Consider the following 11,468-nt stretch of genomic DNA (forward strand, 5'->3'; position numbering starts at 1 on the left):
AAGATGATTAGACATACATGGGAATTAACTTGAGCCCCAGTGGGAAGCACATAGAAGACTTTCTGGTTAAGGCAGCAGTTTCTTTAGTTTCAGTGTTTTCTTCATGTATGCTCTCTTGACTATTTCCCTGGTTTCCAACTTCACCTTGCCTTCATCTTTGGCCTTGCTGTGCTCCCAGACTCCTGACTACAGGCCTCATTACTAAACACAACTTAGCCTGTACCCAGATTCCTGCCCTGTTGCTGTGATCTACCATTTCCCTTTGCACTATAAATGACATTTCCTTTTGTAACTTTCTGGGACTGTTCAACAAATATGCCAGATAGAAGAAAGAATATTAATTGAGTGGCCAATTTACAATGGACAAGGGAAGCAATTTGGTTTAGTGGGAAGATCGATAGTATTGGAATCATAAAAATTGGGCATTGTGTCACAGTGTCTAGTAGGCTAGCTGCAGAATCAGGAAAACCCTGGTTCAAATTCCCCCAGGACCCTCATTAACTAGGTGACCACAGGAAAGTTGCTTAAACTTTCTAGGTCTCAGTTTCCTCATATGCAAAATGGGGACAAAGACTGCTGCTCCAGAGAATTACTGTGAGGTAAAAAAAAGAAATAATGCCTGCACAGCACTGTAAAAATCTGCAAAATGCTATATAAGTACTAGTTATTATTCAAGCCACTTATTTAGCTATATGACCCTATTCTGTCACTTACTTATCTATACAACTCTCAACAAATTACTTCTGTGGGCCTCTGTTTTCTCTGTAAAGTGAAGGAGCTGAGTTAGATTATTTCTAAGATAATTTCCATCTCTAAAAATCCACGAGTCTTTATGTGAAATTTCTTAAATTGATGGAGCTGGGAGAGACTTTAGCAGACTATTTAACCCAGACCTCACCTATAGATATGAATGTGCTTAATCCATTTCAACACCTTTGAAGATCAATTCTCTTATGAAATGCATCCAGCAAAGATGAATTTACAACTTTGCTTAGGCCACCATCTATAGTGTGTAAGAAAAGCAGTTACGGGACAGAGACATTTCACCTGTCTCATTCTCCATTAGCTGTTAGAACAGGGCATATGCCAAGAGACTTTAATGTCTGGGACTCAGCTGTATGGTCCATCTGTGTAGTCAAACTGTGTTAATGGTCCATAACAAATCTTTCAATCTCATTCAAGTTAACTGAGTTTGTAGACAGAGAGATAGTTATTTAACTCTTCAATACCCCAAGGAAGTGTAATTCACTGGTATAGCCTTTCTTCCACCAATCCAGGTCATACTCTTCAACTTGGTAAATTTTGCTTCAAAGGACAAACATTTTTCATCAGTTTGTAGTCCATCAGGTGGTGAACTTCTTTAAACTTAGCTAATATTTGACAAAGACTCGTACTTAGACAATAGATCTGCAGCCCATCGCTGGGATTGTACTCTAAGCTTTTCCATTTTGGGAGGCCTTGAACAGCCTTTGGGAACCCAACCTAGGTGACTTCTACTCGACGGTAAAACACTGGTATAGTACTTTTGGTAAAATACTGGTGCCCTTTTGTCTGACAGATGTTAGTAAAGTCAAATGAATTTGAATGAATCTGGATAATTTAGGATATACAAAATAAAAGAAAATTCTCCCCTTATATAAATCAATAAAATCAAAGCTGAGATAGGTTGGGGAAGAAGAAATAAAGAGAGAGCTTACATCAATTATTATTCTTTCCTCAGTTCTTCCATTCTGTTTGTAGGTCTGATATTACTGTTGGGAAGAATATCTTTCTGCTACTCATGACCTAGTTTTCCCTGATTTCCCCAAGTAATACATAACCTTTCATTCCTCACAACTCAGAGAGCACTTGCTTTCCTTCTATTTTGTTTTGTAGTTATTTTTGTATTTGTTATTTTACCTCTGGCCCAGGTTTTACTATTTTTATATCTCCACCAAAACCTAACACAGTGCTCCGTATAGTAGTTATTTAATGATAAATATAATTATTATTTAATTATAAATATAAATGATAAATATTTTAATATTTAATATCTGGCCCAAGATCTACCCCTTCCAACGGAAGTCCACTTTTACCCTTGCTTCTCTTCTCAGCAAAAATTAAAGTTAGCACACTTTGCATATTAAAAAAACACAACTATCAGGCACCCCTCAGCCTTCTCACCTTCAATTTAATCAACAGTCGATCAACAAACATTTATTAACTGCCTACTCTGTTATAGGCACATCAGCAACCATTTAAAATTCACATTTGCTAGTATTGTAGAAAGCACATTGATCTTAGAGTACTTGTGTTTGAATCCTAGATTTATCACTCAATGCAATTCTCATACTGGGCAAATCATGAAACTTCTGTAAACCTCAATTTTCTCATCTGTAAAATGGGGATAATAGCACTTGGTTTACTTATCTCACGTGATTGATGGGAGAAAAGCACTTGTTATTATTTCCTTCTTCCCTTCCTTCTCTCTGATCTCCCCATTCTTCTAAAGGTAAGTAGCCTCCAACCAGACCTGGTACTATAATTAGAATTTGGAAATTCCCTGGAAGCCTGAAATCTAAGATCCACCCTGTTCTTATGTAACCAGTAAACCGCCCTTACAAACATTCACTTAAGAACCAATTTTAGAAGCTATGTGTAAATCCCGTGTATACCTTTCCTTTGTCTATCCATAAAGCTAAAGAATCAGTTTTCATCCATCTGTGGGCAGATGAGCTCATGTTTGGCATTTCCCAGAACAGTCTGTTTTCTTGTCAAATTCACTTCTATGTTTGGGTTTTATTTGCATGCTTAATTGGGTTATCCAGTAGGCAATGTGGATGTGAATATTTGTGTATATACCGAATAAAGCTAATAAATAGATACTTTTGGTCAGTACTAGCCCCAGGGATGCCACTGCTTAGCAAACACAATTAGATAAAGCTTGTCATAAAAAATGCTATATAGTTGTCACCCAGGCTAGCAAAAAGACATAGAACTCATGCTGATCAGTCTTTTCTTTGGTAATGACTTTTTGAATTCTCACATACACCAGCCAACATCTCTCAAAATGTCATCTTCCCCACTGCTGTCAAAGCCATTTCCATGAGTTTAAGAGAAATGGAGTTACCATGGGCATCTAAATAACAAACTTCCTAGTTCATAGCCTCAAGGTATCTGAACAGTACTTAATAAGTTATGTTTCTATACCGGAGGGGGGAAAAATACATTCAGTGCCAATGCCTGAATTGCCTGTCCTGCTTTCTCAAATGATAAATGAGTATGAAGGAGCAATGGGATAATTGGGATAATTGTTAAGAAGTTAACCCGTAATAATTCATCCTATTGTCAGGGATAATTCTAAGGGACTTTCTCCAAATTGATCTGACGACATAACTATCAGGAAAATTAGGAGATAATTCAATGCTATCCTATCACAAAAGCATTTAAATAATAAAAAAACCAGAAGGCAAAGCAATGGTTTACTAAATTGTGTGAGTTTTTCAAATAAGAATATTTACATGTGCTTACCTTAAAATATGAATGATATTTTAAACATATGGGATTAAGGTAATCACAATATAGAAAGCAAACCGACAATAACTGTATTGCCATGGGTGGTAAAGAGGCAAAAATAATGAAAGTTTGAGGACACTTACCTAATATACAAAATGTGAAACTACCTGTTTGGACATGGCATAATTTGGAAATCTTGTTAAGGTTTCAATAGATAAAGTGTAAGAACATTCTCAGCATCTTGCTAATTCAAGATCGAAATCCTTCTGTAGCCAGCAAAAGCTTTACTGTTGACTATTGAGCTAAGCTACAATAACCACATTTATAATTTTGTCTGCATTTTGCTAATCTGGGGTTTAGACCTTCCATAAATTGAAAGAAGATTAATGGTAACCCACTGTGCTGGGCTACTCTCGGGGCCCACCACAATCAGTGTTTGCCAATGTCTCTGTTAAATTTACAATGTCACAATTTGCTTCGAAAAGATAAGGAAACTTACCTGAATGGTGAGATTCAGGCATCTACAGAAGAGCTCCAGGAAGTGAACTCAGCGCTGTAAAGACATACCTATCAGCAAGAGTTTTAGTTTAACCAGAAGAGGCTTACCCCCAGGCATTTGGGTGTACAGGGAAAAAAAAAAAGTATTTTGAAACCTGCCAGGAAAGTGATTTATGAAGTCATTCACCTTGGATTTAAGGCTCCAGAGAATATACTTTGCAAACAGAGGTAGCAAGAGGTAGTTTTGTAGAAAAAGTCATTCATTGACCTCCTGGATTTTGCAAAGCACAGACAAAAGAGAGATGCCGCTCTGAATTGTGGCAATAAATAATCATGTTGCTACAGCATTTAGAAAAGGTCCAGGACAGCTGCAGCTCCACGAATAGTGTAGAATGATGGAGGAAGAATCGCTTAACAGGGCAAGGTTGGCATTGTGATTTGACCCTCTGGTGACAAGCATGCCCTCTTAAAGGTTAGGTTGCTGTGCTGGGGGGTGGGGTGGGGGACTCAGCCTCATCTTACAAGCTTTGCATATATAAGCGTATTTAAATGACTATGACTCCTGTCTCCTGAAACAAGCATGGCTTATAGGAGCTGCAGACTATAGCTCTAACTGCTGTTCAGGTCACCAAGCACCTGCATTTAGTATGTGTAGAAATAGTAAGGCACAGTGAATGCATTATGGAACATGGAATCAGGAAAACCTGGGTTCAGAGGATCAGAGATTTAAAACTGGAAGTGACCTGAGACCATCTTATCTAGTCCTCTCACTTTATAGATGAGGAAACTGACATCAGAGAAGCTGAATGACTAGCCTGAGATAATGATAACAATGATGGTGATGACGGCCAGAATTTATATAGTGCTTTCAGGTTTGCAAAGGGCTAATTTTATCATTGCAATAACCCTGGGAGGTCGGTGCTATAATGATCTCCTTTTTACAGATGAGGAAACGGAGGTAGGAAAAGATTAAAGGATTTGCTCAGGGTCACCTAGCTAAATAACTAAGGCTGTCTTTGAATTCGGTTCTTCCTGACTCCAGGGTCAGCATTCTATCTCCTACGTCACCCAGCTGTCGTGTATCAGAATCAGGAGTTGAACCCAGGTCCTCTGACTTCAAATCTAGCATATTTTTCAATGTATTGCACAGCTTTTCAAATCCCGTCTTGGACAATGTGTGATCCTAGGCAAGTCATTGAACCTTTGTGGACCTCAGGCACCTCCCTAGAACTTAACTGCTAAGTCATGGATGGGTTGAGACCTGTTGGTGTCAGAGGGAGATTCATCCCTGCTATTGAAATAACATATTCTTTATGTATTCATGTGGAAAAAGCATGAGAGAAGATTCAAGTTACCAATTTGATTCTGGTATAAGGCAGGAATACCTTTTACAATGTCTAATTGCCACTTAGCAACCTCCAGAGAGAGGGAACTCATTAATTACTGAGGCAGTCCTTTCCATTTTGGGGAAGGGAAAAGGGCAGGTGAGGAGAAGCCAACTCTAAATAATGCTATGTTTTCTCTTGTATAGAATTGAAATCTTCCTCCTTATTAACATCCACCGATCAATTCTTAGTTATGTTTTTGAGGCCAAGTAATCTCATGAGTCAGTAATATCTATGAAGCAGCTGCAATATGACAGGCAGGGGATTCTGGGGGCACTAAGACAAAGACTAGTAGTTACATTCATTTGGGGAAAACAATGTGTACACAAATAAGTAAATACAAATAAAATAACTCCTCTGGTATGCCTTTTACAAGCCGGCTTCAGATTTCCTTTTCCAGGCTTATTATTACACTTGACATACTCTACTTACTAGTCGAATTGACTCTTTCACATGACATCCCATCTGTACTTATTTGTAATTCTAAATCCTTGAATTGACTTCCCTTCTAGTTTAGGTCTGGTGATCCCACCTGTCTCCTCTTTGGAACCTGTGAAATCTCTTTTTCCTAAATCAAAGGTGTATCTCAGACCATCCACAGCTCTCCTATATCATGAATTCTAAGATGAAGTAGTCACTTTTGACCATCTGTGCCATTTTCTTGCTCAAGCCTTTGCACTCTTTCCCATCCTTTCTGGAGTCCTCCTGGCACTATCATCACTATCCACGTTAATCACCAGAATGGCATAATATTCTTCTTCTTGGAGAAATCTTGGGAGGTCCTTACATAGTCCAAAAAACCAGCATGTGTGTGTATGTGTGCATATGTATATGTGTGTATATAAATGTATGTATGTATGTGTATATATAGATATATATCCCCTTCCACCATCTCCCCACTCCCATCGTCAGGTTCTAGTTTCTTCACTCTTCAGCAGGAAGCTATCAACCAACACTGCTCATCTCTTCTTTCTCCACCCTTCCTGGGATGATCTTTCAACTGGCAGCATCTATGAATTCACTAATCGTTCCTTTGAGGACAAGTGGCTGCTTCCTTAGATCTCAGCCCAGGCTTGCAACCTCATCATTCCCCTCAAACTGCTTCCTCTAAAGTTTCCAAGGGATAAGGACTGGAGTTGGATTTCATTGATGTAGGGAACTCCCAGGTGAGGGAGCTCCCTCTTCCAAAGTAGGTTGGCACCTTCTCTGCAATATATAATCTTAGAGAGTTGACTGTGGAACCAAAAAGTTAAATAACTTGCTCAAGGTCATGTAGTCAGTTATTGTCTGGGGTGGGGTGTTGAATCCAGGTGCTTCTAGCTTTAAGACTGGCTTTCTATCCACTACCCCAGGGTGCCTCTCAGGTTAAGATTCATCTCTGTAGCGTTGAGACTGTCTTCTCTCCTTTTCATACTGAAGCCCTATATCCACTTTTTCCTTTTTAAAAAATATTTAATTACTACTTTATCTTTCTCAATTATACGTAAAAACAATTTTTTACCATTTGCTTTTTAAAAATTTTGAGCTCCAAATTCATTCTCTCCCTCCATCCCTTCCCTCCCTCAATGAGAAAGCAAGCAATTTGATATAAGTTATACATGTGCAGTCTTGCAGGACGCATTTTCATGTTAGTCATGTTGTGAAAGAAAACACAGACAAAAAAACACTCCCAAGAAAAATGAAGTTTAAAAAAGTATGCTTCAATCTGCATTCAGACTCCATCAGTTCCTTCTCTGGAGATGGATATCATGCCCTTTGGAATTGTCTTGGATCATTGCATTGCTGAGTGTAGCTAAATCATTCATAGATGATCATCATACAATATTGCTTTTACTATGTACAGTGTTCCTCTGGTTCTGCTCATTTCACTTTGCATTATTTCATGTAAGTCTTTTCAGGTTTTTCTAAGAATGTCCTGTTCTTCATTTCTTACAGCACAATTATATTCTATCACAACCATATACCACAACTTGTTTAGCCATTCCCCAGTCAATGGCATCCTCTCAAGTTCCAACTTTTTGCCCTCACAAAAAGAGCTGCTATCAATATTTTTGTACATATAGGTCCTTTTCCCTTTTCTCTGATCACTTTGGGTTTTTTTGTGCAGCTGTTCTTAGAGCTAATTCTGGGGCCTTGTAAATTTTTAGTTCTTTCACAGTGGTACGATCTAAGGAGAGATGAATTTTTTTTTTTAAAGCAATCGGGGTTAAGTAACTTGCTCAAGGTTACATGGCCAGTTATTTCTGGGTGTGGTGCTGAGTATCTGAGCCCAGATTTGATCCAGGTCATCCCGACACTGGAGCCGGTGCTCTCACTCGCGGAGCCACCTGGCCGCCCCAGGAGAAATGTATTTACAGCTTTCCTGGCCTGTGAGTGACTACAAGCGCTCTTTTCAGTCCTGGACACTATGACCAGGGTTCTCTGCTCCCTTGCAGCTGCAAGTTCTGCTGTGCTAGTGCTCCTCTTCATGCTGGGACTGGCACCTCGACCCAAGTATGGGCAATTCGAGAGTCATGCCTCCAATGCCAGTAAAGTGACCCTTGTAATCTCCTTCTGACTAGTTATCCAATCCTCTTAACTTCTGTGGAATGAGGGCTCTGGAAGCCACCGCTACAGCCACTGATTCAGTCACCCTCAAGGTGCTCAAGGGGGCAAGTCCTGTGTGTTCCACTCTCACTCTGGTGTAACAGACCTTTCTTGTTGACCATCTAGATGTCTTGGGCTGGAAAATTGTTTCACCCCATCTTTTTGTGGGTTCTGCCACTCCAGAATTTGTTTTGAGGCATTAAAGTTATTTGCAGGAATTCCCTTCCTTTTCTTTGCCATCTTGACTCTGAGCTGCCACCTTTTCCCATTTCTTTTTCTTGTAGATTTTTTTTTTTTGCTTTTTGGAGGGGGGGGGGAAGGTAGGGCAATTGGGGTTAAGTGACTTGCCCAAGGTCACACGGCTAGTTTTATGTTAAGTGTCTGAGGCTGGATTTAAACTCAGGTCCTCCTGACTCCAGGGCTGGTGCTCTATTCACTGCACCACCTAGCTGCCTGTTTTTCCATTTCTTAAAGAAAAATTCACCCTACGTGGTAACCAGATGCTCCTTTAGTTCCTTCATCTAAACTTTTACAATATAAACTCCAGGGGCTCCCTATGGCCTCTCAAGTCAAATATCAACTCATCACTTTTTAGTTTCCATTTGTCTGATGAAAGTTGCATAATGCCCACAATTATTAGTGTAGTTGTACACACATATATTTTGTAAATAATTCATATATATATATATATGCAGTATGTGTGTGTACAAAAAAAAGTTTTACTAATGGGGTATGTAATAAAAAAATTTGGAGACTACTGTCCTAGACTACTTCTGTAGCAAAACTCATTAGTTTCCTCCTTCCAGTGTGCCTTTCACACAACTACCAAAATAATCCAATGATTCTTAAAAATAGGTCTGACCATTTTACTCCTGTATTCAATAAACTTCAGTGGCTCCCTATTGCCTTAGTAAAAGCAAAACAAAACAAAACACTTCTTTCAGGATGAATCTCAGACAAGACATTCTTGGTAGTGCTGGTGGATAAACTGGAAGTCAGGAAGACCCGAGTTTAAATCCAACCTCATACACTTACTAGTTGTGTGACCCTTCACAGTTATTTAACCTCAGTTTCCTCATCCGTAAAATGAGCATAATAATAGCGCCTGCCTCCCAGGATTGTTGCGAGGATCAAATGAGTGATATTTGTAAAGTGCTAAGTGCCGGTGTTTGATAAATTAATGTTAGCTATTATTATTCTATGTGAAGTCTTTGCCTGTTTTCCTTCAACTGCTAGTGCCTGCCCTCCCTCCCTCCCTCCCCTACTAACTGCCTTGTAGTCTTTTTCTTTAAATTTCCTCTTTAAGTACTGGTGTAAGCCTGGTCTCAAATAAGTGGCACCTCTATAGAGTCTCCTCGTGGAGCATGATCCCGCCATGCTCCACTCCTGTGGGAGGTTGGTGACCGCGTAGCACAGGGGTGGGGAACCTGGGACCGCGGGGCTCTAGGTCTTGGCACTTGAGGACCTAGCGGGCCATATGTGACCGCGGGGCCACAGGTTCCCCACCCCGGCTTAGGAAGAGACGCCCCATATCTCACCCAAGGGGATATTCCTTGAAGTCTCTAGTGTAGGACGCCGGGGATAGAGACAAGATGGAGCCTCAGCTCTTTCCAGCGTCTTTTTCGCCAGGTAAGGCTCCCTCCCTCCAGAGAACCTGGAACCCGGGGAGGAGGAGGGAAGCCAGAAGAGCAGGCTCTTCTTCCAAGGTCTCGCCCACAGCGCCCCTCACACAGGTGCGCAGCCTTCATTAATGCATCTCCACCAATGAGGACTGTTGTAGCTTGTCCTTCGTTCTCAAAGAGGACCAATGAGGAGAGTCTTAGGGAAATAAACCTTGAGCCTCAGGTAGCGCTGGTACATTTGTACTGTAGTCTCTCCCGTTAGAAAGCAAGCTTGTAAGAACAGGTCTTTGCATTCTTTGAATTTGTGTCCCCACAGCCCAGGACACTGTCTGACCCCAGTAGTAACTTAATAATTGCTTGATTGGCTAATTGATGCCATTTTCGTGTTCAGAATCCTTCACTGGCTGGCTTCCTGTTCATAACCCTTGGGATAAACTGTAGTTTAATCCCCTATTCAGACATTTAAATCCTTCCAAAATCTGATTCCAACCTACCTCTCCTACTTCGTTTCTCATTAGTGCCCTCAGACACTCGACTTTGCAGCCACACGGAACCGTTTACCCGCTTCCTAAGCCTTATTCGCTGCTCTTCTGCTTTCACGCATGCACACTGGCATGGCCCCACTCACACTGACACTCACGCCCTGGGACCATGCTCATGTGCTTGCTTCTCTTCCCCTCGTGCGCACACCATGCTTTCTTATTCCTGCCTGAACATTGTTACAGGATCAGGACTGGGCCACTTGAGACATAGAATCTGTCAGTTTGTCATCACAGTCCTCAGATTCAATTCAGTAAACACTTAATATCTCCTATGTGCAAAGCACACAGTGAGGAAGTCAAGGTAAACGTGAAATAGTACTTGCCCTCAAGAAGTTTGCCCTCAAGAAATACAAACTGTCCATAGGTAAAGATAAATACACAGTACACAGATGAGGTTATTTGCAAAGGGAGAGAACTTTAGAAACTAAAGGAGTCAGGTCAGGTTTCTCCACAAAGGATAGTACTTGAACTCAGTCTTGAAAGTAAATAAGAATTCTGAGAGGTGGAGATGAGGTAGTCACCATTTCAGGAATGTGGGTTGATGGTGCAAATGCAGAGGCTAGAATCGCTCCACAGGGATTAGCACTGGGATAAATCACACCCCTGAGCCTGCTGGCTAGATACATGGTCTGGGGTTGTTGGCCTCTGCGTGCTGTACCAATCTTCATTTTCCTCATGGCTCATAAGTTGAGTTCACCCTAAGGAATAAGCTAAAGTCTGTGTAGAGTCATACTCCCAAATACCAGTAAACATCCAGGGACCTGCACCCTGAACACACCTCAAATTGCCAGAGGATCCATACCTGAAAAAACGCCCACAGATACATACTCAGGGCCTCTTAGCTCCCACTTTCACATCCCTTTCTAAACACCCTCTACTGTTAACTTTTACCACTAATCACTCTGTATTAAGGATTAACTCTCCATTCATGATCCCTTCTGGGCACCTTTCTTACCCTGGGCTACACCCCAGAAGCTTGTTTGCCAAGTGCACCATTCACAGAATCACAGAAGGGTTGAAAGAGACTTCAGCGGTTATCCTGTCCAACTCATGATCAGAAGGACTTCTTTCTATATCTGAGAAGTGGTCATCCAGTGTCTATACTGCTTCAAGACTTTCAAGGAGGTCTGACATTGTCTGTTGTTGTTCTGCTGAAAATCCCACAAGCTCTCTGGTGAACACTGGGAGGGGAAAGGCCATTTAATGATCAGAACTGGCTTACCTTAGTCATCTGGACTTTGATATATTTGGACCCACAGAGACAGTTTATAAAGTCGAAAAATAATAAAAACTCTCTCTCTCTCTCTCTCTCTCTCTCTCTCTCTCTCTCTCTCTCTCTC

General features: G+C 40.8%; 1 protein-coding gene across 1 annotated transcript in view; it reads right to left on the reverse strand.

Annotated features, from left to right (window-relative positions):
* The window catches only part of LAMB4 (laminin subunit beta 4), a 134,978-nt gene extending 130,815 nt beyond the window's left edge, over positions 1 to 4,163 (reverse strand). The window contains exon 1 of the mRNA XM_069107008.1: positions 3,995 to 4,163. The gene's annotated coding sequence lies outside the window, so the exon portion shown is untranslated. The remainder of the gene's footprint in view (positions 1 to 3,994) is intronic.
* Positions 4,164 to 11,468: the final 7,305 nt, after the last annotated feature.

The sequence above is a fragment of the Petaurus breviceps genome, unplaced genomic scaffold (assembly GCF_028583685.1).
Source record: "Petaurus breviceps papuanus isolate PSGF00001 unplaced genomic scaffold, PetGlider_PUasm1.0 84, whole genome shotgun sequence".
NCBI classification, from domain to species: Eukaryota; Metazoa; Chordata; class Mammalia; order Diprotodontia; family Petauridae; genus Petaurus; species Petaurus breviceps.